The following is a 19452-nucleotide window of genomic DNA, read 5'->3' on the forward strand; positions in this document are numbered from 1 at the left end:
CAAGCCCACCATAAATAGGAGATGGTTTAGTGGCAAAACCCACAAAACTCATCACAAAAACGATACTTAAAATAAATACAATGTATGTTATCATTATTCCTACATGGAATTTAACCATGACTAATGACATGAAAAATCATCGTTGTATTTCAACTATAAGAACATTAATGACCAACATTCGAAAAACCCACCCACTAGCCAAAATTGTCAACAATTCATTCATTGACCTCCCAGCGCCATCTAACATCTCTGCTTGATGGAATTTCGGGTCCTTATTAGGAGTATGCTTGATTCTACAGATTCTAACAGGTTTATTTCTAGCTATACACTACACATCGGACACGGCCACAGCTTTTTCATCGGTCACCCACATCTGTCGAGACGTTAACTACGGCTGAATTATCCGCTATATACATGCAAATGGCGCTTCCATATTCTTCATCTGCCTATTCATACATGTGGGACGAGGCCTATACTATGGATCCTATGTATTCATAGAAACATGAAACATTGGAATTGTACTACTATTCGCAACCATAGCCACAGCATTCATAGGCTATGTACTGCCGTGAGGACAAATATCATTTTGAGGGGCAACTGTAATCACTAACCTTCTCTCCGCCATCCCCTATATCGGAACCAACTTAGTAGAGTGAATCTGAGGTGGCTTCTCAGTAGACAAAGCAACCTTAACACGATTCTTTGCATTTCATTTTATCTTTCCATTCATCATCGCAGCTCTAGCAATAGTACACCTCCTATTTCTACACGAAACCGGATCCAACAACCCCTCAGGAATCACATCAGACTCAGACAAAATTCCGTTTCACCCCTACTACACAATTAAAGATATCCTAGGAATCCTACTCCTGCTCCTAGTCTTAATATCACTAGTTTTATTTTCACCAGACCTATTAGGAGATCCAGACAACTACACCCCTGCAAACCCCCTAAACACCCCTCCACATATCAAACCTGAATGATACTTCCTATTCGCCTATGCCATCCTACGATCTATCCCTAATAAATTAGGAGGTGTACTCGCCCTAGTATTCTCCATCCTAATTTTAGCATTCATTCCATTCCTCCACACATCTAAGCAACGCAGTATAATATTCCGACCCCTCAGCCAATGCCTATTCTGACTTTTAGTCGCCGATCTTCTCACTTTAACTTGGATTGGAGGACAGCCAGTTGAACACCCTTTCATCATTATCGGACAGGTCGCCTCAATTCTATATTTCACCATCCTATTGATTCTAATGCCAACAATTAGCGTTATCGAAAATAATCTTCTAAAATGAAGAGTCTTTGTAGTATAATCATTACCTTGGTCTTGTAAACCAAAAATGGAGAGTAGTCGCCCTCCCTAAGACTCAAGGAAGAAGCTCTTGCTCCACCATCAGCACCCAAAGCTGAAATTCTTCTTAAACTATTCCCTGACACCCCCTACATTCATATATTGGACCACCTCTACTGTGCTATGTCAGTATCTCCAAAAAATCCTTCTTTCCCTCCCCTATGTACGTCGTGCATTAATGGCTTGCCCCATGCATATAAGCATGTACATGATATTATATCTTTACATAGGACATGTCTAGTCCAATTCCACAACCCATTGATCCTCAACAGTAACTAGATGCATATCACTTAGTCCAATAAGGGCTTAATCACCATGCCTCGAGAAACCATCAATCCTTGCCTGTAATGTCACTCTTCTCGCTCCGGGCCCATGCTAATGTGGGGGTTACTATCATGAAACTATACCTGGCATCTGGTTCTTACCTCAGGGCCATGACTCTATTTATTCCAATCCTACTAATTCTCGCAAATGGGACATCTCGATGGACTAGTGACTAATCAGCCCATGATCACACATAACTGTGGTGTCATGCATTTGGTATCTTTTATTTTTAGGGGGGGAATCTGCTATCACTCATCTATGACCGCAACGGCACTAACTCTAACTTATCTTCTGCTCTCAGGGAATATGCCCGTCGCGGCCCTAATGCAGTCAAATAACTTGTAGCTGGACTTATTCATTATCATTTATCAACTCACGCATAAAATCAAGGTGCTATTCAGTCAATGGTTTCAGGACATATAATTCTAGGACACACGTGTGTACACGTACGTACACGTGTGTACACGTACGTACACGTGTGTACACGTACGTACACGTGTGTACACGTACGTACACGTGTGTACACGTACGTACACGTGTGTACACGTACGTACACGTGTGTACACGTACGTACACGTACGTACACGTGTGTACACGTACGTACACGTGTGTACACGTACGTACACGTGTGTACACGTACGTACACGTGTGTACACGTACGTACACGTGTGTACACGTACGTACACGTGTGTACACGTACGTACACGCGCAAGACATTAAGTTAACTTATACAAACCCCCCTTACCCCCCATAAACTCATGTCATCTATTATACACTTATTTATGTCCTGCCAAACCCCAAAAACAGGACTAAGTGCATACAATACTCACAAGCTTTATTTAAATTGTATACAAATGTATTGCTACTCTAGTTAACTTAACACAACAGTCTTACACGCATTCGATCTCGTGGTCTATCTATAGATAGCATCCCCTTTTTTTTTCCTCTCATATTTACTATGTATTTATTTATTATACACACTACAATTTCAGTATAAGTTAATGTAGCTTAATTAATAAAGCAAGGCACTGAAAATGCCAAGATGAGTCGCACGACTCCATAAACACAAAGGTTTGGTCCTAGCCTTCCTATTAGTTCTTAGTAGACTTACACATGCAAGTCTCCACGCCCCAGTGAGAATGCCCTTAAAATCAGCAGTGATCTAAAGGAGCAGGTATCAAGCACACTCTTAAGTAGCTCATAACACCTTGCTAAGCCACACCCCCACGGGATACAGCAGTGATAAAAATTAAGCCATAAACGAAAGTTTGACTAAGCCATACTAAAAAGGGTTGGTAAATTTCGTGCCAGCCACCGCGGTCATACGATTAACCCAAACTAATAGGCCCACGGCGTAAAGCGTGTTTAAGATACCTTTGCACTAAAGTTAAAACTTAACTAAGCCGTAAAAAGCTACAGTTACCATAAAATAGACCACGAAAGTGACTTTATAATAATCTGACTACACGATAAGCTAAGACCCAAACTGGGATTAGATACCCCACTATGCTTAGCCCTAAACATAGATAATTTTACAACAAAATAATTCGCCAGAGGACTACTAGCAATAGCTTAAAACTCAAAGGACTTGGCGGTGCTTTATATCCCTCTAGAGGAGCCTGTTCTATAATCGATAAACCCCGATAAACCTCACCACCCTTTGCTAATTCAGTCTATATACCGCCATCTTCAGCAAACCCTCAAAAGGTAGAATAGTAAGCACAATCATTTTACATAAAAAAGTTAGGTCAAGGTGTAACTTATGGGGTGGGAAGAAATGGGCTACATTTTCTACCCAAGAACATTCCACGAACGTTTTTATGAAATTAAAAACTGAAGGAGGATTTAGTAGTAAATTAAGAATAGAGAGCTTAATTGAATAGGGCCATGAAGCACGCACACACCGCCCGTCACCCTCCTCAAGTAATAAGACACAACCATAACCATATTAACTTAACTAAGACACAAGAGGAGACAAGTCGTAACAAGGTAAGCATACCGGAAGGTGTGCTTGGATTAATCAAAGTGTAGCTTAACTAAAGCGTCTGGCCTACACCCAGAAGATTTCATTACTTATGACCACTTTGAACAAAAGCTAGCCCAACTAACCCCAAACTTAAGTATCACAGACATATAAAGTAAAACATTTAGTTAAATAATAAAAGTATAGGAGATAGAAATTTTAATTGGAGCGATAGAGATAGTACCGTAAGGGAATGATGAAAGACATCTTAACAGTATTAAACAGCAAAGATTACCCCTTTTACCTTTTGCATAATGAACTAGCCAGAAACGACTTAACAAAGAGAACTTAAGCTAAGCTCCCCGAAACCAGACGAGCTACCCATAAACAATCTAAAAGGATCAACTCATCTATGTAGCAAAATAGTGAGAAGATTTGTGGGTAGAGGTGAAAAGCCTAACGAGCCTGGTGATAGCTGGTTGCCCACAAACAGAATTTTAGTTCAACTTTAAATTTACCTAAAAAAAACAAAATTTTAATGTAAATTTAAAATATAGTCTAAGAAGGTACAGCTTCTTAGAATCAGGATACAACCTTTATTAGAGAGTATATACTAACATCACCATAGTTGGCTTAAAAGCAGCCACCAATTGAGAAAGCGTTCCAGCTCAACAAACAATATAACTTAATCCCAATCATATTACATCAACTCCTAATTATACCTCCTGGGCCATTCTATTTAAATATAGAAGCAACAATGCTAGTATGAGTAACAAGAACTATTTTCTCCCCGCATAAGCTTATATCAGAAACGGATAGACCACTGATAGTTAACAATCTGATAATATCAACCCAAAAATGAAATACTTATCTACCCTATTGTTAACCCAACACAGGCATGCATTTAAGGAAAGATTAAAAGGAGTAAAAGGAACTCGGCAAACACAAACCCCGCCTGTTTACCAAAAACATCACCTCCAGCATTTCTAGTATTGGAGGCACTGCCTGCCCAGTGACACTTGTTTAACGGCCGCGGTATCCTGACCGTGCAAAGGTAGCATAATCATTTGTTCTCTAAATAAGGACTTGTATGAATGGCCACACGAGGGTTTAACTGTCTCTTATTCCCAATCAGTGAAATTGACCTTCCCGTGAAGAGGCGGGAATGCCACAATAAGACGAGAAGACCCTATGGAGCTTTAATTAACTAACCCAAACTTATGGATACTAAATACCTACAAGGCATAACATTACACCATTATTGTGGGTTAGCAATTTAGGTTGGGGTGACCTCGGAATATAAAAAAACTCCCGAGTGATTAAAATTTAGACCCACAAGTCAAAATATAACATCACTTATTGATCCAATAATTTTTGATCAACGGAACAAGTTACCCTAGGGATAACAGCGCAATCCTATTCAAGAGTCCATATCGACAATAGGGTTTACGACCTCGATGTTGGATCAGGACATCCTAATGGTGCAGCAGCTATTAAGGGTTCGTTTGTTCAACGATTAAAGTCCTACGTGATCTGAGTTCAGACCGGAGTAATCCAGGTCGGTTTCTATCTATTATATAACCTCCCCCAGTACGAAAGGACAAGGGATGTAAGGCCTACCTCACAAAGGCGCCTTAAAACTAATAGATGAAGTCAACTCAATCTAACCAGTTTATCTCCTCATAAGCCCGAGAAAAGGGGCTTTGTTAGGGTGGCAGAGCCCGGTAACTGCGTAAAACTTAAACCTTTATTATCAGAGGTTCAATTCCTCTCCCTAACAAAATGTTCTTTATCAACATTATCTCTCTTATCATCCCAATCCTTCTTGCCGTAGCCTTCCTCACCCTCGTTGAACGAAAAGTCTTAGGCTACATACAACTTCGAAAAGGGCCTAATATCGTAGGCCCCTACGGCCTCCTTCAACCAATCGCAGATGCAGTAAAACTCTTCACAAAAGAACCTCTACGACCACTTACATCCTCCATATCAATATTCATTCTAGCCCCCATTCTAGCTCTATCACTAGCCCTAACTATATGAATCCCTCTCCCAATGCCCTACCCACTCATTAATATAAACTTAGGAGTCCTATTCATACTAGCAATATCAAGTCTCGCCGTATACTCCATCCTTTGGTCAGGATGAGCCTCAAACTCCAAATACGCTCTAATCGGAGCCCTCCGAGCAGTAGCTCAAACAATCTCATATGAAGTAACACTAGCAATCATTCTCCTATCAGTCCTCCTAATAAACGGGTCATTTACACTATCCACACTAATTATCACCCAAGAACATATATGACTAATCTTTCCGGCCTGGCCCCTAGCCATGATATGATTCATTTCTACTCTAGCAGAAACTAACCGAGCCCCCTTCGACTTAACTGAAGGAGAATCCGAACTAGTTTCTGGATTTAACGTAGAGTATGCAGCGGGTCCTTTTGCCCTATTCTTTCTAGCAGAGTACGCAAATATCATTATAATAAATATCCTCACAACAATTCTATTCTTCGGTGCATTCCACAACCCATTTATACCAGAACTCTACTCTATTAACTTCACTATAAAAACCCTCTTACTAACTATCTGCTTCCTATGAATTCGAGCATCATACCCTCGATTCCGCTATGATCAATTAATACACTTATTGTGAAAAAATTTTCTACCCCTAACTTTAGCCCTATGCATATGACATGTTGCCTTACCCATTATTACCGCGAGTATCCCACCCCAAACATAAGAAATATGTCTGATAAAAGAGTTACTTTGATAGAGTAAATAATAGAGGTTTAAATCCTCTTATTTCTAGAATAATAGGCTTCGAACCTAATCTTAAGAATTCAAAGATCTTCGTGCTACCAAACTTACACTATATTCTACAGTAAGGTCAGCTAAATTAAGCTATCGGGCCCATACCCCGAAAATGTTGGTTTATACCCTTCCCGTACTAATAAAACCCCCTATTCTCACTATTATTATAGCAACTATCATGGCAGGGACCATAATCGTCATACTAAGCTCGCACTGATTACTGATCTGAATTGGATTCGAAATAAACATGCTAGCCATCATCCCTATCCTCATAAAAAAGTATAATCCACGAGCCATAGAAGCCTCTACAAAATATTTTCTTACACAAGCTACTGCCTCAATATTACTAATAATAGGAGTCACCATTAACCTTCTTTACTCCGGCCAATGAGTAATCTCAAAAATCTCAAACCCCATCGCATCCATCATAATAACCACCGCCCTAACAATAAAACTAGGCCTATCTCCATTCCACTTCTGAGTTCCCGAAGTAGCACAAGGAGTAACACTTATATCAGGAATAATCCTACTAACATGACAAAAAATCGCACCTATATCCATCCTATATCAAATCTCCCCATCAATTAACACCAACCTTCTTATACTAATAGCCCTCGCATCCGTTCTAGTAGGAGGCTGAGGCGGACTAAATCAAACTCAACTACGAAAAATCATAGCATACTCCTCCATTGCCCACATAGGCTGAATAGCCGCTATCATTATTTACAACCCTACAATAATAATCCTAAACTTAACTTTATATATTCTAATAACACTATCTACCTTCATACTATTCATATTAAACTCATCCACCACAACCTTATCCTTATCCCACATATGAAATAAATTTCCCCTAATCACCTCCATAATCTTAATCTTAATATTATCCCTAGGAGGACTACCCCCATTATCTGGCTTCATCCCTAAATGAATAATTATTCAAGAATTAACAAAAAATAACATAATTATTATTCCAACACTAATAGCCATCACCGCTCTACTTAACTTATATTTCTACCTGCGACTCACATATAGCACCGCACTTACCATATTCCCGTCCACAAATAACATAAAAATAAAATGACAATTCGAGTACACAAAAAAGGCAACCCTACTACCCCCCTTAATCATTATCTCAACTATACTACTCCCGCTAACACCTATATTATCAGTCTTGGACTAGGAGTTTAGGTTAGACCAGACCAAGAGCCTTCAAAGCTCTAAGCAAGTGCTATACACTTAACCCCTGACCAAATCACCTCTAAGGGCTGCAAGAATCTATCTTACATCAATTGAATGCAAATCAAACACTTTAATTAAGCTAAGCCCTCCCTAGATTGGTGAGCTTCTACCTCACGAAATTTTAGTTAACAGCTAAATACCCTAGTAACTGGCTTCAATCTACCTTCTCCCGCCGCGTAGAAAAAAAAGGCGGGAGAAGCCCCGGCGGCGTCTTAGGCTGCTTCTTTGAATTTGCAATTCAATATGAAAATTCACCACAGAGCTTGGCAAAAAGAGGACTTAAACCTCTATTTTTAGATTTACAGTCTAATGCTTTTATCAGCCATTTTACCTATGTTCATTAACCGATGACTGTTCTCTACTAATCACAAAGATATTGGTACTTTATACTTACTATTTGGAGCATGAGCCGGCATAGTAGGCACTGCCTTGAGCCTCCTCATCCGAGCCGAACTAGGTCAGCCCGGTACTTTACTAGGCGACGATCAAATTTATAACGTCGTCGTAACCGCCCATGCTTTCGTAATAATCTTCTTCATAGTCATGCCCATTATAATTGGGGGCTTTGGAAACTGACTAGTGCCATTAATAATTGGTGCTCCGGACATGGCATTCCCCCGAATAAATAACATGAGCTTCTGACTTCTTCCTCCATCTTTTCTTCTACTATTAGCATCTTCTATGGTAGAAGCAGGTGCAGGAACGGGGTGGACCGTTTACCCCCCACTGGCTGGCAATCTGGCCCATGCAGGAGCATCCGTTGATCTTACAATTTTCTCCTTACATTTAGCCGGAGTCTCTTCTATTTTAGGGGCAATTAATTTCATTACTACTATTATCAACATAAAACCCCCTGCAATATCCCAGTATCAAACCCCCCTATTTGTATGATCAGTACTAATTACAGCAGTTCTACTCCTACTATCCCTGCCTGTACTGGCTGCTGGAATTACAATACTTTTAACAGACCGTAATCTTAATACGACATTTTTCGATCCCGCTGGAGGAGGAGACCCTATCCTATATCAACACTTATTCTGATTCTTCGGACATCCTGAAGTTTACATTCTTATCCTGCCAGGGTTCGGAATAATTTCTCACATTGTCACTTACTACTCAGGGAAAAAAGAGCCTTTCGGCTATATAGGAATAGTATGGGCAATAATATCTATTGGGTTTTTAGGCTTTATCGTATGAGCTCACCATATGTTTACTGTAGGAATAGACGTAGACACACGAGCATACTTCACATCCGCCACTATAATTATCGCTATTCCAACAGGAGTAAAAGTATTTAGTTGACTGGCAACACTTCACGGAGGCAATATTAAATGATCTCCAGCTATGCTATGAGCTTTAGGGTTTATTTTCTTATTCACAGTAGGCGGGCTAACAGGCATTGTCCTAGCTAATTCGTCCTTAGACATCGTTCTTCATGATACGTATTATGTTGTAGCTCATTTTCACTATGTGCTCTCAATGGGAGCAGTTTTTGCCATTATGGGAGGATTTGCCCACTGATTCCCCTTATTCTCAGGTTATACTCTTAACGATACTTGAGCAAAGATTCACTTTACAATTATATTTGTGGGAGTAAATATAACTTTCTTCCCTCAGCATTTCCTAGGTTTATCCGGAATACCTCGTCGGTACTCTGACTATCCAGATGCATATACCACCTGAAATACCGTCTCCTCTATAGGATCGTTTATCTCGCTTACAGCGGTGATGCTTATAATTTTTATAATCTGAGAGGCCTTTGCATCCAAACGAGAAGTTGCTATAGTAGAACTTACTACAACTAATATTGAATGACTACATGGATGTCCCCCTCCATATCACACGTTCGAAGAACCTACATATGTAATCCAAAAATAAGAAAGGAAGGAATCGAACCCCCTAAAATTGGTTTCAAGCCAATGTCATAACCACTATGTCTTTCTCAATCAGGAGGTATTAGTAAAATATTACATAACTTTGTCAAGGTTAAATTATAGGTGAAACCCCTATATACCTCTATGGCGTACCCATTTCAACTCGGATTACAGGACGCAACCTCCCCTATTATAGAGGAGCTACTTCATTTTCATGACCATACACTAATAATTGTATTCTTAATCAGTTCTTTAGTTCTCTACATCATTTCCCTAATATTGACTACAAAATTAACTCATACAAGCACAATAGACGCACAGGAAGTAGAAACAGTATGAACTATCCTACCCGCCATTATCCTAATCCTAATCGCTCTACCTTCCCTCCGAATCCTTTATATAATAGACGAAATCAATAACCCCTCTTTAACCGTGAAAACAATAGGCCACCAATGATACTGAAGCTATGAATATACTGATTATGAAGACTTAAACTTTGACTCCTACATAATCCCAACACAAGAATTAAAGCCAGGAGAACTCCGACTATTAGAAGTAGACAACCGAGTTGTCCTCCCAATAGAAATAACCATCCGAATACTTATTTCTTCAGAAGACGTTTTGCATTCATGAGCTGTTCCATCACTAGGTCTAAAAACTGACGCTATTCCAGGACGACTAAACCAAACCACCCTTATAGCCATACGACCGGGACTGTATTATGGCCAGTGCTCTGAAATCTGCGGATCTAACCATAGCTTTATACCCATTGTTCTTGAAATAGTCCCCCTATCTTATTTTGAAACCTGATCTGCCTTAATAGTATAACCTAGACTAGACTTACTCATTAAGAAGCTATAAAGCATTAACCTTTTAAGTTAAAGACTGGGAGTTTTAACCTCCCCTTAATGAAATGCCACAGCTAGACACATCCACCTGATTTATTATAATCTTTTCAATATTTCTCACCCTCTTCATTCTATTCCAACTAAAAATTTCAAATCACCACTACCCGGAAAACCCAATAACCAAGTCTACTAAAATCACTAGTCAACATAATCCTTGAGAAAACAAATGAACGAAAATTTATTCGCCTCTTTCGCTGCCCCCTCAATAATAGGTCTCCCTATTGTAGTACTGATCGTCATATTCCCTTCCATTTTATTCCCAGCACCCAATCGCCTAATCAATAATCGGTTAATCTCCATTCAGCAATGATTAATTCAATTAACATCAAAACAAATACTAGCAATTCATAATCAAAAGGGACGAACCTGAGCTCTCATACTTATATCACTAATTCTATTCATTGGTTCAACTAACCTACTTGGACTACTACCCCACTCATTTACGCCCACGACACAACTCTCTATAAACCTCGGAATAGCAATCCCCCTATGAGCAGGGACAGTAATTACCGGTTTCCGCTATAAGACCAAAGCATCCTTGGCACACTTTCTACCCCAAGGCACCCCTCTTCCCCTAATTCCAATACTAGTAATCATCGAAACTATTAGTCTATTCATTCAACCCATAGCTCTAGCCGTTCGATTAACCGCCAATATTACTGCAGGACACCTCCTAATCCATTTGATTGGAGGGGCTACCTTAGCTCTTATTAATATTAGCGCGACCACAGCTTTCATCACTTTTATTATTTTAATTCTATTTACGATTCTAGAGTTTGCTGTTGCCTTAATTCAAGCCTATGTCTTTACCTTACTAGTAAGTCTATACTTACATGACAACACCTAATGACCCACCAAACTCACGCTTACCATATAGTTAACCCAAGCCCATGACCGCTAACAGGAGCCCTTTCTGCCCTTCTTATAACATCGGGTCTTATCATATGATTTCACTATAACTCAATATCCCTACTTACATTAGGATTCACAACCAACCTGCTAACCATATACCAGTGATGACGAGATGTGATCCGAGAAGGCACATTCCAAGGACATCACACCCCTATTGTACAAAAAGGACTACGGTACGGAATAGTTCTTTTTATTGTATCAGAAGTATTTTTCTTTGCAGGCTTCTTTTGAGCCTTTTACCATTCCAGCCTAGCCCCTACTCCTGAACTTGGAGGTTGCTGACCTCCCACCGGCATTATTCCTCTTAACCCACTAGAAGTTCCTCTACTCAACACCTCAGTCCTCCTAGCCTCCGGAGTATCTATTACTTGAGCCCATCATAGTTTAATAGAAGGCAATCGTAAACACATACTTCAAGGCCTATTTATTACAATCTCCTTAGGCGTATATTTTACACTATTACAGGCCTCCGAATACTACGAGACATCTTTTACAATCTCCGACGGAGTGTACGGATCTACCTTTTTTATAGCTACTGGGTTTCACGGACTACATGTAATTATTGGCTCCACATTCCTTATCGTGTGCTTTCTCCGACAACTATACTACCACTTCACATCAAACCACCACTTCGGATTTGAAGCCGCTGCATGATATTGACACTTTGTTGATGTAGTCTGACTATTCTTATATGTATCTATTTATTGATGAGGATCCTATTTCTTTAGTATAACTAGTACAATTGACTTCCAATCAGTTAGCTCCAGATCAACCTGGAAAGAAGTAATAAACGTAATACTAACCTTGATAACTAATGTAACCCTAGCGTCCTTACTTGTACTAATCGCATTCTGACTTCCCCAACTAAATATTTATACAGACAAGACAAGCCCCTACGAATGTGGTTTTGACCCCATGGGATCTGCTCGCCTACCTTTCTCTATAAAATTCTTCCTAGTTGCCATCACATTCCTGCTTTTCGACCTAGAAATCGCACTCCTACTCCCACTTCCCTGAGCGTCACAAACCAACAAGTTGACAACAATACTTATCATAGCACTCCTACTAATCTCCCTCCTAGCTGCAAGCCTAGCGTACGAATGAACCGAAAAGGGGCTAGAATGAACCGAATATGATAATTAGTTTAAGCCAAAACAAATGATTTCGACTCATTAGATTATGATTTATCTCATAATTATCATATGTCCATAGTATATATTAATATCTTTCTGGCATTCATTCTTTCTCTAATAGGTATACTTGTTTATCGATCACACCTAATATCATCGCTACTATGCTTAGAGGGCATAATATTATCACTATTTGTAATAATATCTGTAACTATTCTCAACAACCACCTTACATTAGCCAGCATGATACCAATCGTACTACTAGTATTTGCTGCCTGCGAAGCAGCATTAGGACTATCTCTACTAGTTATAGTATCTAACACCTACGGGACTGATTACGTACAAAACCTAAACCTCTTACAATGCTAAAAAATGCTAAAAATTATCATCCCCACTATCATACTGATCCCCCTTACATGAGTATCAAAGCCTAACATAATCTGAATTAACACGACAACATATGGTTTGCTAATCAGCTTAATCAGCTTATTCTACCTGAATCAACCAAATGATAATACATTGAACCCCTCCTTAATATTTTTCTCTGACTCCCTATCAGCACCGCTACTAGCACTTACAACATGACTTCTACCCCTTATACTTATAGCAAGCCAACACCATTTATCAAAAGAACCCTTAACTCGAAAAAAACTATATATTTCAATACTGATTCTTCTCCAGTTGTTCCTAATTATAACTTTCACCGCCTCTGAACTTATCTTCTTTTACATCCTATTTGAGGCAACACTAATCCCAACCCTGATCATTATTACCCGATGGGGGAATCAAACTGAACGACTAAACGCAGGGCTCTACTTCTTATTTTATACTTTAATAGGATCTCTCCCACTCCTAGTAGCTCTCCTTTACATCCACAATTTCATGGGCTCCCTAAATTTTCTCATAATTCAATACTGAATTCAACCTCTGCCAAACTCCTGATCTAATGTTTTCTTATGATTGGCATGCATGATAGCATTCATAGTAAAGATACCTCTATACGGCCTCCACTTGTGACTACCAAAAGCACACGTAGAGGCCCCTATTGCCGGCTCCATGGTACTTGCCGCCGTACTCCTGAAATTAGGAGGCTATGGCATGATACGAATTACAACCCTACTAAACCCCCTGACCAACTTCATAGCGTATCCTTTCATAATATTATCTCTATGAGGCATAATCATAACAAGCTCTATCTGTCTCCGTCAAACAGATCTAAAATCCCTAATTGCATACTCCTCAGTTAGTCATATGGCACTCGTTATTGTAGCGGTTCTTATTCAAACACCATGAAGTTATATAGGTGCAACAGCCCTAATAATTGCCCATGGTTTAACATCCTCGATGCTATTCTGCTTAGCCAACTCCAATTACGAACGAATCCATAGCCGTACTATGATTCTCGCACGAGGACTTCAAACCCTCCTTCCCCTGATAGCAGCCTGATGGTTATTAGCAAGCCTCACAAATCTGGCTCTTCCTCCAACAATTAATCTTATCGGAGAACTATTTGTAGTGATATCCTCATTCTCATGATCCAACATTACTATTATTCTAATAGGAATTAACATCACCATCACTGCCCTATACTCACTTTATATACTAATCACCACACAGCGTGGTAAATATTCCCACCATATCAAAAATATCAAACCGTCATTCACACGAGAAAATGCCCTAATAACCTTGCATCTACTGCCTCTACTCCTCCTATCCCTTAACCCTAAAATTATTCTCGGTCCCATCTACTGTAAGCATAGTTTAACAAAAACATTAGATTGTGAATCTAATAATAAAAGCTCAAACCTTTTTGCTTACCGAAAAAGTACTGCAAGAACTGCTAACTCATGCTCCCATGTATAAGAACATGGCTTTTTCAACTTTTATAGGATAGAAGTAATCCATTGGTCTTAGGAACCAAAAAATTGGTGCAACTCCAAATAAAAGTAATAAATATATTTACTTCATGCATAATCACAGCTCTAGTCATTCTTACTTTGCCCATCATTATAACCTCTACTAAACTCTACAAAAATAAGCTATACCCATACTATGTAAAAACCGCTACTTCTTACGCATTCATAATTAGCATAATTCCCACAATAATATTCATCTACTCAGGACAGGAAACAATTGTTTCAAACTGACATTGAATAACAATCCAGACCATAAAACTATCCATGAGTTTTAAATTAGACTACTTCTCAATAATCTTTGTGCCCGTAGCCCTTTTTGTCACGTGGTCTATTATAGAGTTTTCTATATGATATATACACTCCGATCCTTATATTAACCGATTTTTCAAGTATCTTCTCTTATTTCTTATTACTATAATAGTCTTAGTCACCGCAAACAACATATTCCAACTATTCATTGGCTGAGAAGGAGTTGGCATTATATCATTTTTACTTATTGGATGATGATACGGCCGAACCGATGCAAATACAGCTGCCCTACAAGCTATCCTCTATAACCGTATTGGAGATGTAGGCTTCATTATAACCATAGCATGGTTTCTATTGAACTTAAACACATGAGACCTTCAACAAATCTTTATTACAACAAACGATAATTTTAATTTGCCGCTACTTGGCTTACTATTAGCAGCTACCGGTAAATCTGCTCAATTCGGCTTACATCCCTGACTCCCCTCAGCCATAGAAGGCCCCACTCCTGTATCAGCCCTACTTCACTCAAGCACAATAGTTGTAGCAGGAGTATTTCTTCTTATCCGCTTTCATCCACTAATAGAGCATAATCAAACTATTCAAACCCTCACTTTATGCTTAGGGGCTATTACTACACTATTTACTGCAATCTGCGCTCTTACACAGAACGATATCAAAAAAATTGTAGCGTTCTCTACCTCAAGCCAACTAGGCCTAATAATAGTAACAATTGGCATTAACCAGCCTTACCTAGCCTTCTTACACATCTGCACTCACGCATTTTTTAAAGCTATGTTATTCATATGTTCAGGGTCAATTATCCACAGCCTAAACGATGAACAAGACATTCGAAAGATAGGTGGCCTATTTAAAGTCCTTCCCTTCACCACAACTTCCCTGATTGTCGGAAGCCTCGCATTAACAGGCATACCTTTCCTTACAGGATTCTACTCCAAAGACCTGATCATCGAGTCCGCTAACACGTCGAATACCAACGCCTGAGCCCTCTTAATTACACTCGTTGCCACATCCCTAACCGCTGCCTACAGCACCCGAATTATATTCTTCGCTCTACTAGGCCAGCCCCGCTTCTCCCCTATAATCCTTATCAACGAGAATAATCCTCTCCTAATTAACTCTATTAAACGACTCCTTATCGGAAGTGTATTTGCAGGATACATTATCTCCCACAGCATCACACCCACCACCATCCCACAGATAACTATGCCTCATTATCTAAAAATGATAGCCCTTGCAGTAACTATCTTGGGTTTCATCCTGGCACTAGAACTAAACCTTACCATACAAGGACTCAAATTTAACTATCCATCTAATTACTTTAAATTTTCCACCCTCCTTGGCTATTATCCAACCATTATGCACCGCCTCACACCTAAAACAAGTTTAACCATCAGCCAGAAATCAGCATCTATACTTCTGGACTCCATCTGACTAGAAAACATCCTACCCAAATCAATCTCGTATTTCCAAATAAAATCTTCTACCCTTATTTCAAATCAAAAGGGTCTCATCAAGCTCTATTTCCTATCGTTCATACTAACTATAATTCTCAGCCTACTAATCCTTAATTACCACGGGTAACTTCCATGATAACCAACACACCAGTTAACAGCGACCAACCTGTAACAATCACCAACCAGGTTCCATAACTATATAAAGCCGCAATACCCATAGCCTCTTCACTAAAAAACCCAGAGTCCCCCGTATCATAAATTACCCAATCCCCTATTCCATTAAACTTTAATACTACCTCCACCTCATCATCCTTCAAAATATAGCAAGCAGTCAACAACTCAGACAATAGACCAGTAATAAAAGCCGCTAGAACAGCCTTATTTGAAACTCACACCTCAGGGTATTGCTCAGTAGCCATAGCAGTTGTATAACCAAATACTACTAATATACCCCCCAAATAAATTAAAAACACTATCAGCCCTAAAAAAGAACCCCCAAAATTCAGAACAATCGCACAACCAATCCCACCGCTAATAATTAGCACAAGCCCACCATAAATAGGAGATGGTTTAGTGGCAAAACCCACAAAACTCATCACAAAAACGATACTTAAAATAAATACAATGTATGTTATCATTATTCCTACATGGAATTTAACCATGACTAATGACATGAAAAATCATCGTTGTATTTCAACTATAAGAACATTAATGACCAACATTCGAAAAACCCACCCACTAGCCAAAATTGTCAACAATTCATTCATTGACCTCCCAGCGCCATCTAACATCTCTGCTTGATGGAATTTCGGGTCTTATTAGGAGTATGCTTGATTCTACAGATTCTAACAGGTTTATTTCTAGCTATACACTACACATCGGACACGGCCACAGCTTTTTCATCGGTCACCCACATCTGTCGAGACGTTAACTACGGCTGAAAATTATCCGCTATATACATGCAAATGGCGCTTCCATATTCTTCATCTGCCTATTCATACATGTGGGACGAGGCCTATACTATGGATCCTATGTATTCATAGAAACATGAAACATTGGAATTGTACTACTATTCGCAACCATAGCCACAGCATTCATAGGCTATGTACTGCCGTGAGGACAAATATCATTTTGAGGGGCAACTGTAATCACTAACCTTCTCTCCGCCATCCCCTATATCGGAACCAACTTAGTAGAGTGAATCTGAGGTGGCTTCTCAGTAGACAAAGCAACCTTAACACGATTCTTTGCATTTCATTTTATCTTTCCATTCATCATCGCAGCTCTAGCAATAGTACACCTCCTATTTCTACACGAAACCGGATCCAACAACCCCTCAGGAATCACATCAGACTCAGACAAAATTCCGTTTCACCCCTACTACACAATTAAAGATATCCTAGGAATCCTACTCCTGCTCCTAGTCTTAATATCACTAGTTTTATTTTCACCAGACCTATTAGGAGATCCAGACAACTACACCCCTGCAAACCCCCTAAACACCCCTCCACATATCAAACCTGAATGATACTTCCTATTCGCCTATGCCATCCTACGATCTATCCCTAATAAATTAGGAGGTGTACTCGCCCTAGTATTCTCCATCCTAATTTTAGCATTCATTCCATTCCTCCACACATCTAAGCAACGCAGTATAATATTCCGACCCCTCAGCCAATGCCTATTCTGACTTTTAGTCGCCGATCTTCTCACTTTAACTTGGATTGGAGGACAGCCAGTTGAACACCCTTTCATCATTATCGGACAGGTCGCCTCAATTCTATATTTCACCACAATTAGCGTTATCGAAAATAATCTTCTAAAATGAAGAGTCTTTGTAGTATAATCATTACCTTGGTCTTGTAAACCAAAAATGGAGAGTAGTCGCCCTCCCTAAGACTCAAGGAAGAAGCTCTTGCTCCACCATCAGCACCCAAAGCTGAAATTCTTCTTAAACTATTCCCTGACACCCCCTACATTCATATATTGGACCACCTCTACTGTGCTATGTCAGTATCTCCAAAAAATCCTTCTTTCCCCTCCCCTATGTACGTCGTGCATTAATGGCTTGCCCCATGCATATAAGCATGTACATGATATTATATCTTTACATAGGACATGTCTAGTCCAATTCCACAACCCATTGATCCTCAACAGTAACTAGATGCATATCACTTAGTCCAATAAGGGCTTAATCACCATGCCTCGAGAAACCATCAATCCTTGCCTGTAATGTCACTCTTCTCGCTCCGGGCCCATGCTAATGTGGGGGTTACTATCATGAAACTATACCTGGCATCTGGTTCTTACCTCAGGGCCATGACTCTATTTATTCCAATCCTACTAATTCTCGCAAATGGGACATCTCGATGGACTAGTGACTAATCAGCCCATGATCACACATAACTGTGGTGTCATGCATTTGGTATCTTTTATTTTTAGGGGGGGAATCTGCTATCACTCATCTATGACCGCAACGGCACTAACTCTAACTTATCTTCTGCTCTCAGGGAATATGCCCGTCGCGGCCCTAATGCAGTCAAATAACTTGTAGCTGGACTTATTCATTATCATTTATCAACTCACGCATAAAATCAAGGTGCTATTCAGTCAATGGTTTCAGGACATATAATTCTAGGACACACGTGTGTACACGTACGTACACGTGTGTACACGTACGTACACGTGTGTACACGTACGTACACGTGTGTACACGTACGTACACGTGTGTACACGTACGTACACGTGTGTACACGTACGTACACGTGTGTACACGTACGTACACGTGTGTACACGTACGTACACGTGTGTACACGTACGTACACGTGTGTACACGTACGTACACGTACGTACACGTACGTACACGTGTGTACACGTACGTACACGTGTGTACACGTACGTACACGTGTGTACACGTACGTACACGCGCAAGACATTAAGTTAACTTATACAAACCCCCCTTACCCCCCATAAACTCATGTCATCTATTATACACTTATTTATGTCCTGCCAAACCCCAAAAACAGGACTAAGTGCATACAATACTCACAAGCTTTATTTAAATTGTATACAAATGTATTGCTACTCTAGTTAACTTAACACAACAGTCTTACACGCATTCGATCTCGTGGTCTATCTATAGATAGCATCCCCTTTTTTTTTCCTCTCATATTTACTATGTATTTTATTTATTATACACACTACAATTTCAGTATAAGTTAATGTAGCTTAATTAATAAAGCAAGGCACTGAAAATGCCAAGATGAGTCGCACGACTCCATAAACA

At 39.6% G+C, this 19452-nt stretch overlaps 1 pseudogene; it reads left to right on the plus strand.

Annotated features, from left to right (window-relative positions):
* Positions 1-2750: 2750 nt before the first annotated feature.
* LOC144309612 (18S ribosomal RNA) lies at positions 2751-3706 on the plus strand (annotated as a pseudogene).
* Positions 3707-19452: the final 15746 nt, after the last annotated feature.

Source organism: Canis aureus, unplaced genomic scaffold, assembly GCF_053574225.1.
Source record: "Canis aureus isolate CA01 unplaced genomic scaffold, VMU_Caureus_v.1.0 ptg000129l_RagTag, whole genome shotgun sequence".
In the NCBI taxonomy this organism is placed as follows: domain Eukaryota; kingdom Metazoa; phylum Chordata; class Mammalia; order Carnivora; family Canidae; genus Canis; species Canis aureus.